Source organism: Aedes aegypti, chromosome 3 (assembly GCF_002204515.2).
Source record: "Aedes aegypti strain LVP_AGWG chromosome 3, AaegL5.0 Primary Assembly, whole genome shotgun sequence".
Taxonomy (NCBI): Eukaryota; Metazoa; Arthropoda; class Insecta; order Diptera; family Culicidae; genus Aedes; species Aedes aegypti.
Genome location: NC_035109.1, coordinates 72,532,619 through 72,548,803, shown reverse-complemented (window position 1 = coordinate 72,548,803; position 16,185 = coordinate 72,532,619). Strand labels below are relative to the sequence as shown.

The 16,185-nt window shown below is 39.5% G+C and overlaps 1 long non-coding RNA gene and 1 other non-coding gene across 2 annotated transcripts in view; one reads left to right on the top strand and one right to left on the bottom strand.

Moving 5' to 3' along the window:
• The window catches only part of LOC110678686, a 114,303-nt gene that overhangs the window by 518 nt on the left and 97,600 nt on the right, over positions 1–16,185 (bottom strand). The window lies entirely within an intron of this gene.
• On the top strand, positions 2,416–2,487 carry Trnaa-agc. The gene has a single exon. It is a non-coding gene; the product is annotated as a tRNA-Ala (tRNA).

Sequence of the window (16,185 nt, the reverse complement as noted above, 5' to 3'; positions counted from 1 at the left end):
CCCCAACAGGGACAGAGCTTGATTCTCAGCTGAGAGTGAGCAATGAGCACTTCCACACTTTTTACTGAGAGTTTTTATTTTCCAGTTGACTATTTTTGCATGTATATATTGTATGGATGGTACGAAGATAACCTAAGCCCAGGGAAACCGGGAACAATTTCCTTTGCGAAAAAAATCCTCGAACAGGCGGGATTTGAACCCACGACCCTCAGCTTGGCTTTGCTGAATCTGGTGTGCATTTATGGCAACAGCTTTTCTGGGTTCCAAAACATACAAATGTATTTTCTTCATATCTCTGTAATGATTTCTTTTTAAAACTCCCTATGACTCTTTAGAAAGGCAACGAGTTTATCTTATCTCGTAAGTATTTAGACTTTTGTCGCCAATTTTGTTTATAAAATATTTGCTTGACTAGTTCCTTGTTTCGTTGCGACTTGGCACCCAGTTTCTTCCAGTCGTAATCGACCTGCTAGTCAAGTGACAGGATGAAGACCAGATCCTGACCCGCGCAAGACCCAAACGCCGGAAATTGTGCTGTTGTTGACCTCGCCGAAGAGGCACACGGAAGCGGAAGGCCTGCTTGAGCATTTTATACATTCGCTGGAACATTCGGTGATCAGATTGCAGCCCATGAACACCTTGGTCAGCTCCTCGGGTTATTTGTACTCTCCGTACCAGATGGAGTAGCTTTCCAGGTCGAACTTCTCCCACAAGTAAGAAATGGATTTGGGCTTCATCCTCGTTCGAGTAGCAGCGCTTGAAGTCGTCAAAAATCAGTAGGGAATCGAAGGGGTCCTTTGACTTGGGTTCCTCGGCCAGAGTCATTTCGGCGGCATCCATCTCCTCAGCTGGGTTGGCTTCCTTCTTTTCCGGACACTTCGATTCGATTTCCGGACAGCTCATGAAAGTCATAAATAGAAAAGTCAAATCATCAATTGAAATGGGCAAACCACTAAAGAGCATCTAAGGCAGTTAAGCATTATAAATTTTCAAAGGTATCAATGGATAATGTTAACTAAAACAAGCCTCGAAAGTGAGAACTTTCGAACGGCAAAAATTGAAACATTTCGTGTGAAATGTTTCCCATACAAAGTAGAGTGTCCGGAATAGAAAGCTGTTCGTAATATGAATCAAAACGGTAATATGATTTAGTTTATTGAAGAGCATATGATTGTTGAATAAAGTGTCATTTTGTGTCAATTGGCTCCAAAACAAGCCTGTTGTCATCAAAAAGATTCAATAGAAACGTAAAAACGAATGTCATCTTAAGAAATTCTTGGTTTCAGACTCATTATGCTAAACGTCTATTATGCCAAACGACTATTATGCCAAACGACTTTATGCCAAATGACCTACCACCGGATGTAAAATTACCTTAAAAAATGCTGATTGCACATGATTCAGCTTTTTTTCTCTTTTATGGTAACTAAGCAGCAATTCAACAAAGTTTGACAGATTGGGCGTGCTGTTTCGAAGAATATACGCAATAACAATGAAAACGGATATATTTGCATTTTACTATTAGGAATGCGTTTTTTTTTTCAATAACGCAATATTAGTGCTGACTTGAGAGGTATAAATAAGGTAAGTTAACATAAACCCAAGAGGAAGTCATGTAGTTCAAAGCAGTTTTTATGACAACAAGGTGTATGAAATAAGCAGGGTTGCGAAAAAAATTAGAAATTCACCCTACAGTTGAAAAAAAACAAAGCTAATCATAGTAAGCGACTCCAGTGAAACTCACGCCCATCGCTGCTGTAGGCAAAAAGCCTTGAAAATTGCAAAACACCCGTTGCTAAAGGCAACCCAAAATTACAGTAGAAAAATGTTCTATTTCCCGCTGCATTTGCTGCATTTAGAGTATAACGATTTAGAAAATTCATTCATTAATTCATCATTCACCCAACATAGGCTACTTGAAGAGATTCACGTTTTTGAACTACTGTACTGGGAAGAGCCACGAGATTTTCGCGAAATTCAAGCCTACTACTATTACCATTCCCAGCACAGGAAATAAGTCTTTTATCAAACATTTATCTATTTAACAAATAAGAGTTAATCAGCCATGGCAAGCAGTTTAAATAAGGTATTGTACGTTACTGTCATGAAACATTAGAAAATCCACACGAAAGCCAAATTGCTGTTGAATTGTAGAGGGAATCTATGGTAATACGCACCCTTGTGGCAAAACGACCCACGGTGTTATTTTAGGGTATTTGCAAAGTGATTGGGGACAATTTTTCGTCAAGAACTGGTAGATGGGATCCTCAACATATAAATTTACGAAACAAACTTCAAGAAAAGTGTCTCAATTTTCTAGAATATTAATTGAAACCTTGAAAAGTCGTTTTGCCCCGGTAGTGCATATTGCCGCAGATACCTTCACTTGGATTCTAAGTTATTGGGTCACCAAGTTGCTCGGTAGCTTAGTTGGTAAAGCGCTCGTCCAGCATACAAGAGTCCTGGGTTCGAATCCCAGCCGAGCACGTGGATTTTTTCTTCATTTCACCCATAATTTATCCGTCTTTACCACGCGTTATGAGTTAAATAATTAAAAAAGCTGTTTCCTTCCATTTCTGTTGCTTATTCTATATTATGTAATAAAACTTCAATGTATGATGTATGGTTAGAATTTCTTAAAGAATACCTGAATATAGTGGATAAAAAGATCACAGCTCAAACATACTCAACCCCAAACAATTGTATGTGCCAAAGCAGCACTTCCGTCAATCTAATAAAAATATCTGATTGAATTTGCAATTTTCAAGATATGTGTTCCTCAAAATTCTAAGTTTGACATCACCTTTCATAAATAAACCTGGAAATAGTTTTCCTATAGCAGTATTTCTGATAAAATATTCATTGATAAAAGGATAGTTCCCATGCAGTGGTTAAAATTAATCCGAGTTAACCTAAAACTGTTTTTTTGACGTAGGACTACGTCTTTGTTTTCTATATTGGGGTGCACTTTAAAAGTACGGAAAATGAGACATGTAACGAAATTAGGGGAGATTTTGAACGTTAATAACTCAGTTGTTTATGAACCAATTATTACGATTTTAGTATCATTCGATCAGAAATGTATCTACGCATCGTTAGTATTATATCCGATAAGTGAATTTTGTTGTTTAACTATTGAAAATTTGATAAATGTTGACCCCTTTCTTATCCAACCAATCACGTTCGAGCAATTTTCGACGGTGTCGCTTCCCACTATAAAAGCAAATGGATCCCTGCTTCTTCCCCCAGTCTTCTTTTTGCGGTCGGACTGTGAACACGGTCGAGCGAGTCATTCTCGCTTTGCTTTTGCACCCGCGTCACAGTCCAATTTGTGTCGTCGGAAGAGGAAGACGCAAGATTGATTTGCGGCGGCGATGACGATGGCTTGGGCGCTTCTCCGAGCGGCAAACTACTGCTGCTCGGAGAAGCGTCCAAGCCATCGTCGTCGCCGCCGCAAATTTATCCGCGCTCCCAGATTTCGACCCGTGATTAATTCAGCATCGGCGGTCAAGAAGCAAGCCCGATAGGAACCAGATACCAGAAGCCCCCAGAATTGCTGATCCGAGGAGCTGCTGCTAATCGAGCGTCGGAAGCGCTCGAGTTTCCAGATTTCGACACGTGCCCGTGGATCCACTACCCGTTGCTGTTTGCGTTGAGGATTTCCCGTTTGACCATGGCGATCAAGTGATAACTTCCCGCAGTGCTATTCATCTGCAATCGGACCTTGTCAGGACCATCAAATTTGTGGTAAAGAGTTGAAGGAATAATATTTCCGACCTTATTAGATCTTATATTTCTCAATCAATCTCGCAGCTTCATACAAAATTTAATTTGTTATGAATAATTGACTAGTCGTGGACGCTGCTGCAGTGCCGTCGGGGTGAGTGCTCAAAATTTCACTTTAAAAGTACGGAGAATGAGACATGTAACGAAATTAGGGGAGATTTTGAACGTTGTTTATGAACCAATTATTACGATTTTAGTATCATTCGATCAGAAATATATGTACGCATCGTAAGTAATATATCCGATAAGTGAATTTTGTTGTTTAACTATTGAAAATTTGATAAATGTTGACCTCTTTCTTATCCAACCAATCACGTTCGAGCACTTTTCGACGGTGTCGCTTCCCACTATAAAAGCAAATGGGTCCCTGCTTCTTCCCTCAGTCTTCTTCTTGCGGTCGGACTGTGAACACGGTCGGGCGAGTCATTCTCGCTTTGCTTTTGCACCCGCGTCACAGTCCAATTTGTGTCGTCAGAAGAGGAAGACGCAAGATTGATTTGCGGCGGCGATGACGATGGCTTGGGCGCTTCTCCGAGCGGCAAACTACTGCTGCTCAGAGAAGCGTCCAAGCCATCGTCATCGCCGCTGCAAATTTATCCGCGCTCCCAGATTTCGACTCGTGATCGGTGGTCCAGAAGCAAGCCCGTTAGGAACCAGAAACCAGAAGCCCCCAGAGTTGCTGATCCGAGGAGATGCTGCTAATCGAGCGTCGGACTGGTGAAATCGCTCAAGCTTTCAAGAGTGAGCATCCTTTCCTGATTTCGACTTGTGCCCGGGGATCCAATACCCGTTGCTATTGTGCGCCATCCACGTCACGAACCATTCAGCTGGTTCGTCGTATAAGCAAATTCCCCGTTTGACCATGGCAATCAACTGATAACATCCCGTAGTGCTATTTATCTGTAACCGAATCGAGGCTAAGAAAGCCATCGGCCCTTGTCAGGGCCATAACATTTGTGGAAAAGAGTTGAAGGAATAATATTTCCAACCTTATTACATCTTATATTCCTCAATCAATCTCGCAGCTTCGTACAAAATTTAATTTGTTATGAATAATTGATGGCACGTCAATTTGAGACTATTCGTGGACGCTGCTGCAGTGCCGTCGGGGTGAGTGCTCAAAATTTCATAACGATTGTAAACTAGAGTGGAATTTCCGACAGTGTCTTTGATTTGCCATATTTTATGAGAACACTTCGATTACGAAAATGATCACATGTAACAAAATTGCGACATGTTTAGAATGCTTTTGAAAAGAAATTCCCATTGAACAATTTTCATAATTTTGGCACCATGGATCAGAAATTTACCTTCATATTAAAGAAAACTATTGATTATCAGTAGCGATCTATTGAATATTTAGTAATTGTCAACCCTTTCATTCATGTTCGACCAATTTCTCACGCATTATCATTTTTCGCAATTATCAAGTAATTCTAAGTCCAACTCATTATTGGCACAAATGCATTTCCCAGATTGGTCGATTAGAAAGAGAAGAGCACGAAGGGGAGGAGCATAATCTGCTAATCTAAGGGTATATAGCATGCTCCCTTCGTTGGATTCGGTTTCATTCCGTTTCGACTTCCAAGCTGGCAAGAGCTACTCCAAACCGGCTCAGCTCCTCGCTACCAGAGGCAAGCTACGAGATGGCTGAAGAACATCGACCAAAGCCGCTTGTTGAAGCGCACATCGTCATCCGCAACGCAAATCTCATCGGGCGAGGAGGATTGCAACAAGCGCGCCGTCAAAATGTGTCCGTGTTACGCAAATTCAACAGTTCAATCGGCCCTTTTCAGAGCCAACAAATGTGTTTCAAAGAGTTGATTGTGTAATATTCCCTAATTTGTTCGAGATGATCATCATCCGCACCGCAAATCTCATCGGGCGAGGAGGGTGCAACAAGTGCGCCGTCAAAATGTGTCCGTGTTACGCAAATTCAACAATTCAATCGGCCCTTTCCAGAGCCAACAAATGTGTTTTAAAGAGTTAATTGTGTAATATTCCCTAATGTGTTTACCACATACTTGCTATAATTTCTTAATTCATCTCATAGCAGCATACAATAATTGATTTATTGCGAATAATTGACTTTACGGCAATTAGAGGATGTTTCCGAGGACGCTGCTGCAGTGCCGTCGGGATGCAATAACAGCATAATGCTAATCTTGTACATCCCTTACCCAGACATCAGGTTCATACAGCCTATTTCCCAGATAAGAAAACGAAGAATTTGAAAGGAGGAGCATCACCTGCTATTCTAAGGGTATAAAGCATCCCTCCTTCGCTGAATTCGGTTTCATTCTGTTTTCGCTTTCGAGCTGGTAAGAGCTCCTCCAAACCGGCTCAGCTCCTCGCTACCAGAGGCAAGCTACGAGATGGCTGAAGAACATCGACCAAAGCCGCTTGTTGAAGCGCACATCGTCATCCGCAACGCAAATCTCATCGGGCGAGGAGGATTGCAACAAGTGCGCCGTCAAAATGTGTCCGTGTTACGCAAATTCAACAGTTCAATCGGCCCTTTTCAGAGCCAACAAATGTGTTTCAAAGAGTTGATTGTGTAATATTCCCAAATTTGTTCGAGATGGCTGAAGAAAATCGACCAGAGCCGCTTGTTGAAGCGCACCGAAAATCTCATCGGGCGAGGAGGATTGCAACCAGTGCGCCGTCAAAGTGTGTCCGATCAGCAAGCGGCGGCAAGTTTGTACGAGATGGCTGAAGAAAATCGACCAAAGCCGCTTGTTGAAGCGCACATCGTCATCCGCAACGCAAATCTCATCGGGCGAGGAGGATTGCAACAAGTGCGCCGTCAAAATGTGTCCGTGTTACGCAAATTCAACAATTCAATCGGCCCTTTCCAGAGCCAACAAATGTGTCTAAGAGTTAATTGTGTAATATTCCCTAATGTGTTTACCACATACTTGCTATAATATCTTAATTCATCTCATAGCAGCATACAATAATTGATTTATTACGATTTATTGACAATACTGCAATTTGAGGATGTTTCCGAGGACGCTGCTGCTGTGCCGTTGGGATGTAATATATTTTCAATTGTTACGTGGTCCTACGTCACCAGTTCGTACAACCCCATGGGGATGCACCCTTATAGTTTTTTATAAAAATTCGAACATTAAAATAACATTATTGGCAGAAAAAAAAATGGCCGTGATTGATTCAAATTACTCCTGCGTGCAGTGCAGCGCTCGTTCGTTGGTTTCGAGATTGTGCGAGGAAAGAGGGCGCTGATGATAATGACGATAATGTCGAATGTGTTACCAAGTCGGCAGCGAGCGCGACCCTGTTTGGCGAATAAATGATCGAAATCGGAAGCTCTGCACAGCGTTCGAGCGAAATCTGCCAGTTTTGCAAATGTTGCTTTCGGTACTAGATCGTTTGCGATTGCTTTTGGCACAGTTTTACCGATAATTTTCGGATAAATTATGAGCTCAGCGAGGGTAGGTACCGATGGCCACTCTCAGTCCGTCCGAATCGCGATTGCAAAGAGCTTCCGGTAATCGAACGAGTTCAAAGGAGAAATTATTCCACACGTGGGACTTATTTGTGCTGCGAGTGGGATACGGAGATAGGGGTGTGCAAATGGATTGGAGACGTGGCAAACGAATTAATGAATCCATTTATTTGAGTTGACCTTATTAATCGATGGATAAGCTTTTCTATCGAAGCACAATTAGGGGGATTTTGAGTTGGATGGGTTTGTTTGTCGAGTTGAAGTTTCAGAATAAAGGCTGACTGATTGATTGTCACCTGAGATTTATGATACAAAGCAAAGCCATGTTGAAGATGTCTGGGTTCGATTCCCGGTCGAATCCTTTTCCAGTTTTTTTTTTTATTCCTGAGAAAATTCGCTTTCATTTTCATTAAAAAAAACTTTGTTTCTATGATGCTTCGTTCTTGAGTTATGATTTTTCAAAGTAAGTAGTGTCAGGGGAAAACAAAAAATTTCCAACTGAGTTTTCCGGCAAAATAGGCGACCCTGAATTTTTCTCAATTTTTTTTATTCATATATTAATAAGCCCTGCCTGTGGAAAAAGTTTCATGAAAATCTGAGACCTTTCGGCCCAAACCCATACGGAAATAAAAAAAACCCTGTACTTTTTGCCACTGGCTCCAACAAAAGAAACAGTCGTTACTCTATTGGAAGACTCTTGTTATCAACGAAATTTTGAGCTGTCAGAACGAAGATACAATCGACGGGTAAATGACGGTAAATCATAATTCGATCTTTATAACTTATTGAGAACATTATGAGTTATCAATGGGGGAAATTGGATGAATAATGAAACTTGTCATCAACCTGTTTAAAATCACAATGAGAAATTAAAACATGTGCTTAGTATAACTTTTGTTATCAAGTTTGTTGTGTTACCTGCTTATTCTATCAAAATGCCGGATAACTTATATTTTTGATACTCAGCTTTGCTCAGGAATGGATTGGTGTTTCAACAACAGACCCGGAAACGAATACAGGACAACGATTGGAAAGTCAGATCTTGGAACGTGAGAACTTTAAATGAACCCAAGCGTGTTGGCCTCCGGGAAATACGCCAACACTGCATTCAAGTACCACATCTACTACAGCAGCGGAGACACAACCGAACGTAGAGTTGGCTTCATAGCGATTTCCAAGCAGATGAAGCGAGTTATTTGATGGAAACCGGTAAGGGGCCGAATCTGTGTGTTGATAATGAAGGGCAAATTGTTTAACTACAGACTTATCAGCATAGCCTAATGACATAGTGGATATGTTCTATGGGAGCTTACGGAGTCTTGTGTTCTTTGTTGTGGGGTGTAACATTCCTGTAATGCTTATTGCAGAATACTTCCAACTGTTCCTTCAAAAATAATTCCACTAAAATACTCAAAAGTTTCCCCAGCAATTTGTGCAAGCATTTCTTCAGATAATTATATTATCGTTTGTCCTAGAATGTCTTCACCATAAAAATATTTACTAGTGATTTTTTGACGTAGGACTACGTCTTTGTTTTCTATATTGGGGTGCACTTTAAAAGTACGGAAAATGAGACATGTAACGAAATTAGGGGAGATTTTGAACGTTAATAACTCAGTTGTTTATGAACCAATTATTACGATTTTAGTATCATTCGATCAGAAATGTATCTACGCATCGTTAGTAATATATCCGATAAGTGAATTTTGTTGTTTAACTATTGAAAATTTGATAAATGTTGACCCCTTTCTTATCCAACCAATCACGTTCAAGCACTTTTCGACGGTGTCGCTTCCCACTATAAAAGCAAATGGTCCCTGCTTCTTCCCTCAGTCTTCTTTTTGCAGTCGGACTGTGAACACGGTCGGGCGAGTCATTCTCGCTTTGCTTTTGCACCCGCGTCACAGTCCAATTTGTGTCGTCGGAAGAGGAAGACGCAAGATTGATTTGCGGCGGCGATGACGATGGCTTGGGCGCTTCTCCGAGCGGCAAACTACTGCTGCTCGGAGAAGCGTCCAAGCCATCGTCTTTGGCGCCGCAAATTTATCCGCGCTCCCAGATTTCGACCCGTGATAAATTCAGCATCGGCGGTCAAGAAGCAAGCCCGATAGGAACCAGATACCAGAAGCCCCCAGAATTGCTGATCCGAGGAGCTGCTGCTAATCGAGCGTCGGAAGCGCTCGAGTTTCCAGATTTCGACACGTGCCCGTGGATCCACTACCCGTTGCTGTTTGCGTTGAGGATTTCCCGTTTGACCATGGCGATCAAGTGATAACTTCCCGCAGTGCTATTCATCTGCCATCGGACCTTGTCAGGACCATCAAATTTGTGGTAAAGAGTTGAAGGAATAATATTTCCAACCTGATTACATCTTATATTCCTCAATCAATCTCGCAGTTTCGTACAAAATTTAATTTGTTATGAATAATTGATGGCACGTCAATTTGAGACTATTCGTGGACGCTGCTGCAGTGCCGTCGGGGTGAGTGCTCAAAATTTCATAACGATTGTAAACTAGAGTGGAATTTCCGACAGTGTCTTTGATTTGCCATATTTTATGAGAACACTTCGATTACGAAAATGATCACATGTAACAAAATTGCGACATGTTTAGTATGCTTTTGAAAAGAAATTCTAATTGAACAATATTCATCATTTTGGCACCCATGGATCAGAAATTTACCTTCATATTAAAGAAAACTATTGATTATCAATAGCTATCTATAGAATATTTAGTAAATGTCAACCCTTTCATTCATGTTCGACCAATTTCTCACGCATTATCATTTTTCGCAATTATCAAGTAATTCTAAGTCCAACTCATTATTGGCACATATGCATTTCCCAGATTGGTCGATTAGAAAGAGAAGAGCACGAAGGGGAGGAGCATAATCTGCTAATCTAAGGGTATATAGCATGCTCCCATCGTTGGATTCGGTTTCATTCCGTTTCGACTTCCGAGCTGGCAAGAGCTCCTCCAAACCGGCTCAGCTCCTCGCTACCAGAGGCAAGCTACGAGATGGCTGAAGAACATCGACCAAAGCCGCTTGTTGAAGCGCACATCGTCATCCGCAACGCAAATCTCATCGGGCGAGGAGGATTGCAACAAGTGCGCCGTCAAAATGTGTCCGTGTTACGCAAATTCAACAGTTCAATCGGCCCTTTTCAGAGCCAACAAATGTGTTTCAAAGAGTTGATTGTGTAATATTCCATAATTTGTTCGAGATGATCGTCATCCGCACCGCAAATCTCATCGGGCGAGGAGGACGCAACAAGTGCGCCGTCAAAATGTGTCCGTGTTACGCAAATTCAACAGTTCAATCGGCCCTTTTCAGAGCCAACAAATGTGTTTCAAAGAGTTGATTGTGTAATATTCCCTAATTTGTTCGAGATGATCGTCATCCGCACCGCAAATCTCATCGGGCGAGGAGGACGCAACAAGTGCGCCGTCAAAATGTGTCCGTGTTACGCAAATTCAACAATTCAATCGGCCCTTTCCAGAGCCAACAAATGTGTTTTAAAGAGTTATTTGTGTAATATTCCCTAATGTGTTTACCACATACTTGCTATAATTTCTTAATTCATCTCATAGCAGCATACAATAATTGATTTATTGCGAATAATTGACAATACGGCAATTAGAGGATGTTTCCGAGGACGCTGCTGCAGTGCCGTCGGGATGCAATAACAGCATAATGCTAATCTTGTACATCCCTTACCCAGACATCAGTTTCATACAGCCTATTTCCCAGATAAGAAAACGAAGAATTTGAAAGGAGGAGCATCACCTGCTATTCTAAGGGTATAAAGCATCCCTCCTTCGTTGAATTCGGTTTCATTCTGTTTTCGCTTTCGAGCTGGTAAGAGCTCCTCCAAACCGGCTCAGCTCCTCGCTACCAGAGGCAAGCTGTTGATCACCAAGCGGCGGCAAGTTTGTACGAGATGGGTGAAGAAAATCGACCAAAGCCGCTTGTTGAAGCGCACATCGTCATCCGCAACGCAAATCTCATCGGGCGAGGAGGATTGCAACAAGTGCGCCGTCAAAATGTGTCCGTGTTACGCAAATTCAACAGTTCAATCGGCCCTTTTCAGAGCCAACAAATGTGTTTCAAAGAGTTGATTGTGTAATATTCCATAATTTGTTCGAGATGATCGTCATCCGCACCGCAAATCTCATCGGGCGAGGAGGACGCAACAAGTGCGCCGTCAAAATGTGTCCGTGTTACGCAAATTCAACAGTTCAATCGGCCCTTTTCAGAGCCAACAAATGTGTTTCAAAGAGTTGATTGTGTAATATTCCCTAATTTGTTCGAGATGATCGTCATCCGCACCGTAAATCTCATCGTGCGAGGAGGATTGCAACCAGTGCGCCGCCAAAATGTGTCCGTGTTACGCAAATTCAACAATTCAATCGGCGCTTTTCAGAGCCAACAAATGTGTTTTAAAGAGTTATTTGTGTAATATTCCCTAATGTGTTTACCACATACTTGCTATAATTTCTTAATTCATCTCAAAGCATCATACATTAATAGATTTATTACAAATAATTGACAATACGGCAATTTGAGGATGTTTCCGAGGACGCTGCTGCAGTGCCGTCGGGATGCAATAACAGCATAATGCTAATCTTGTACATCCCTTACCCAGACATCAGTTTCATATAGCCTATTTCCCAGATAAGAAAACGAAGAATTTGAAAGGAGGAGCATCACCTGCTATTCTAAGGGTATAAAGCATCCCTCCTTCGTTGAATTCGGTTTCATTCTGTTTTCGCTTTCGAGCTGGTAAGAGCTCCTCCAAACCGGCTCAGCTCCTCGCTACCAGAGGCAAGCTGTTCGTACGAGATGGCTGTAGAAAATCGACCAAAGCCGCTTGTTGAAGCGCACCGCAAATCTCATCGGGCGAGGAGGATATCAACCAGTGCGCCGTCAAAGTGTGTCCGTGTTACGCAAATTCAATCGGCCCTTTTCAGAGCCAACAAAGGTGTTTTAAAGAGTTGATTGTGTAATATTCCCTAATTTGTTCGAGATGGCTGAAGAAAATCGACCAAAGCCGCTTGTTGCAGCGCACATCGTCATCAGCACCGCAAATCTCAACGGGCGAGGAGGACGCAACCAGTGCGCCGTCAAAATGTGTCCGTGTTACGCAAATTCAACAATTCAATCGGCCCTTTCCAGAGCCAACAAATGTGTCAAAGAGTTAGTTGTGTAATATTCCCTAATGTGTTTACCACATACTTGCTATAATTTCTTAATTCATCTCATAGCAGCATACAATAATTGATTTATTACGAATTATTGACAATACTGCAATTTGAGGATGTTTCCGAGGACGCTGCTGATGTGCCGTTGGGATGCAATATATTTCCTATTGTTACGTGGTCCTACGTCACCAGTTCGTACAACTCCATAGGGATGTACCCTTATAGTTTTTTCTTTAAATAGCACTGGCGATTCTTCTGGGTATTTAAAAAGAAATGTCATTCTTTCAGGTTCTAGACACCCATCCACTCTCTTGGTTTTGGTTCAAAAGCTACTCCAGGAATATCCAAAACTTTTTTCAGCGATTTTTTGCGTGATTCGATATCCAACTTATATTAGATTTTTTGAGCAACGCATATTTACTAATTTCCTGTCGAAAAATTCAAGAACTCATTGATGAATTTTGAATATTTTTTGACGAAATTTCTGAATACATATACATCTCACAGAAAAGCGTGAGAATTTTTTGGGATATTTTACAAAAATTGTTGTTTTTTTTTCACTTTTCTGAGAGACAATCATTGGCGTTAAAGCAGATAGAAATTTTACTGACGATATTTGCAACATCTAAGGAAATATTTATCATAAACAGCGAAGTTTCATGATACTATGGCGAACAGATTGATGTAAATAAACTAGCTCCTTACAGAAGTCCAAACAAACTTTTTTGAAAGGATTTTTTTTATTTTTTGTGACAAAATTCTGATAGATATCTAGGGTAATTTCTGAATAGTGTTCTGATGCAGCTTCTCGAGAAATTTGTTTTTTTTCTATATAAATTAGAGGTTTACTAATTTTTATTTTTTATTCACCTCTAGATAAAAGATTATAAATAATCACTTTGTTGCCCATCTTTAGTTGTCCATCTGTTTTTTCTACCTGTTTCGACGTTTTGTTGTTTATCCTTCATCAGAATATTCTTAAGAAACTATCCCAAATAATTTTATTTTTGCAAATTCAGCTCCTATGTTTTCTCTTACCAAAATTGAATAAAATTTCTGAGTTATGGCAGTTTGAGAGAGCCAAGAATTATCAAAAATCGAGGGGTCCTCAAATACTGCTTCAATTATTATCACCGAGAAATCCATCAATTTGACCAACCGAAATAAGTTTCTTTATTTGTTCGATAGGAGCATTCAAATAAGCATGAACATTGAGAGAATGCATGTGTAAATAGCGGGCCAATCTCAGCGAGAATTACTTTAATAATTCTTCAACCGCTATGTTGATCTCGGAAGCTAAATTGTTGGAAACTCTGGACAGAAACGTAAAAATTCTTGTTTAATCCGAGGGAAGCAGAATTTCCATAAAAAAAAAAACGTAAACGCAATATGTGTTATGTATTTGGTAACATTTCTTAAAAACTTCCGAAAGAATTTATATACAAATTTTTGGGAAAACCTTTTGAAAGAATTCATTGAGAAAAATCATGTTCGATCAGAAATTTATCAATGAATTCTTTCAAATCAGCGAAATGTCTTAGGATATGATTTGACAAAAACAATGGATTTTTGCAGGAACCGCGAGGGAAATTTTGAACTTTTCAAAGGTTTTTTAATTGGGCCCGGGAACATATTCCAGAATAAATGTGAGTATAAAAAGTAGGCATGGAAGGAATGGCTGTCCTGTAGGAGGAAATCACTTTGAAAGTACGAACAAATTTCACAATATTATATGACTAACTTCCAAGAGATTCAAGGCAAAAGTTCTGGAACCATCATCAAGGAATATCAAAGTATGGCTTCAAAAAGTTTGCTACAAATCTGTCAGAAATAAATCAAACATGTATTAAAGAATTGATATATAAAAAAAAGAAAAGAAATAAGAAAAATGATATGGAATAAAACCTAATCAATTTTGTTGGACTTTTTCACTTTTTGGTTGAATTTCTGTCATCTATCTGAAGAAAAATTAGCCTGGTTGAAAATTCTAGAACAGATCCTATGAACTAAGACTAAGAATTTGCCCAAAATTTACGCTTTGTGTTGTCTAAAAAATTCTATTAGAAATGTTACTTATTTTTTCAATTAATTTTGTCGGACACTTTACTAATGTATAGATTTCTATAGTTGATTCATATAAGGGAAATCATCATCACCGAACCATCGAAACATGGGAAATCATAATGCAGTGAATATGCTACTTTATGTTAAAACTTTTAAAACAGTTTTGTTTGCATTAGTACGAATTTTGGGAACCAAATTTACAGAACTTTGACGCTTTTATGTACCGTAATCCGGGGTACCATTGATCAACGGGGTAACATTGATCGGAATGACTCATCTAATCAAAAGTTCGTATTATCATTTATTGATGAAACATTTCCAAATCATGAATGGTGCTTCTCTTTCTTATATTCATGAGCTAATGAAAGTTAATATTTTTGCGAAAATAGCGTTTACCTTATGCGTAACTTTGTCAACTTTTCGAAATAATGATTTTAATTGTTAAGGATGACACTACCGAAGATTCATGTCTCACATAAGTTCTGCAAACGATATAAGCAAGGAAAATGTGGTTCTTACTAAAAATGACATCGCCGAAAACGATTCCGTTGTCAAAATTTTTATAAGTATGCTCAATTAGGCAACATTACCGAATTACTGTTAAGAATGTAAAATTCCCTTAGGAAATTGCCTACCTTCAGGCGTATTCCGTGATTCAAGGTGTTTTAATTTTAAAATAACTCAAAAAGTAAATGACTTGTAAGCGATTGGCCTTCATATTCGGCTTCAGGGGCCATGATTTAAGTAAGTAACGACATTTAAAGTATTACCGAACGTTGCTAATATAGGTATTCAATGTTACCCCATATCAGCTAAATCAAAAAATCGCCTTAAACATTTTTTTAACATGCTTAAATCTTTCAATAAACAAAATACAGTATATAGTCTCGAGCTATGGGTGGCCGTACTTGTTTTAAAAATAAAAAAAATGCAACATTTGCATTTTCAAACGAAATATTGAAGAAACATTCAAAAAAATGATCAATGTTACCCCGGATTACGGTACCGTAATTCAGGGGCAAATTGATCACTATTTCAAAACTTTTTGTCATGTTATCCTTTGGAATTCAAATATTGTCAAATTTATTTCGGTAAAATTAGTACTTCATTGATCTCCATCAGTTTATGTAATCGATTTTTTATGAAATAAAATTTAACATATCATAATATTAGTTTCAATATCAAAAATTGAAAATGACACATCGGGGCAAAATTGATCACTATATAATAAAGCATATTTTGAAATGTAAAATTTCCCCATCTACTAAATTTGGGTCTCCTGAATCTGAAAATGATGTCAAAATTCTTACAACTCGTGTACATCACCATTTTATTACAAAATTAAACTTAGTAAATCTGCATAATACGCCTAAATGTATGCAATTTCCCTTGAAATAAGCAAGTTATTCAACAATAAACGGTTTGGTGAGCTACTAAAAAACTATTCTTGTAATGTACTGCGATTTCAAAAATGAGTTCAGGAGTTCACACTGAAGCTTACACAACATTTTGACCACTCAAAGTTTGCATGCAGGCTTAGCACCAGCGGATTGTTTAGTACCGACATTTCCAACAGTATTGCTAACACCTTCAAAAATTGTGAATATTTTTATGCAAAACTGACCTTAATAAAAAGGAAATATTTTAAAATTATCATTAGACA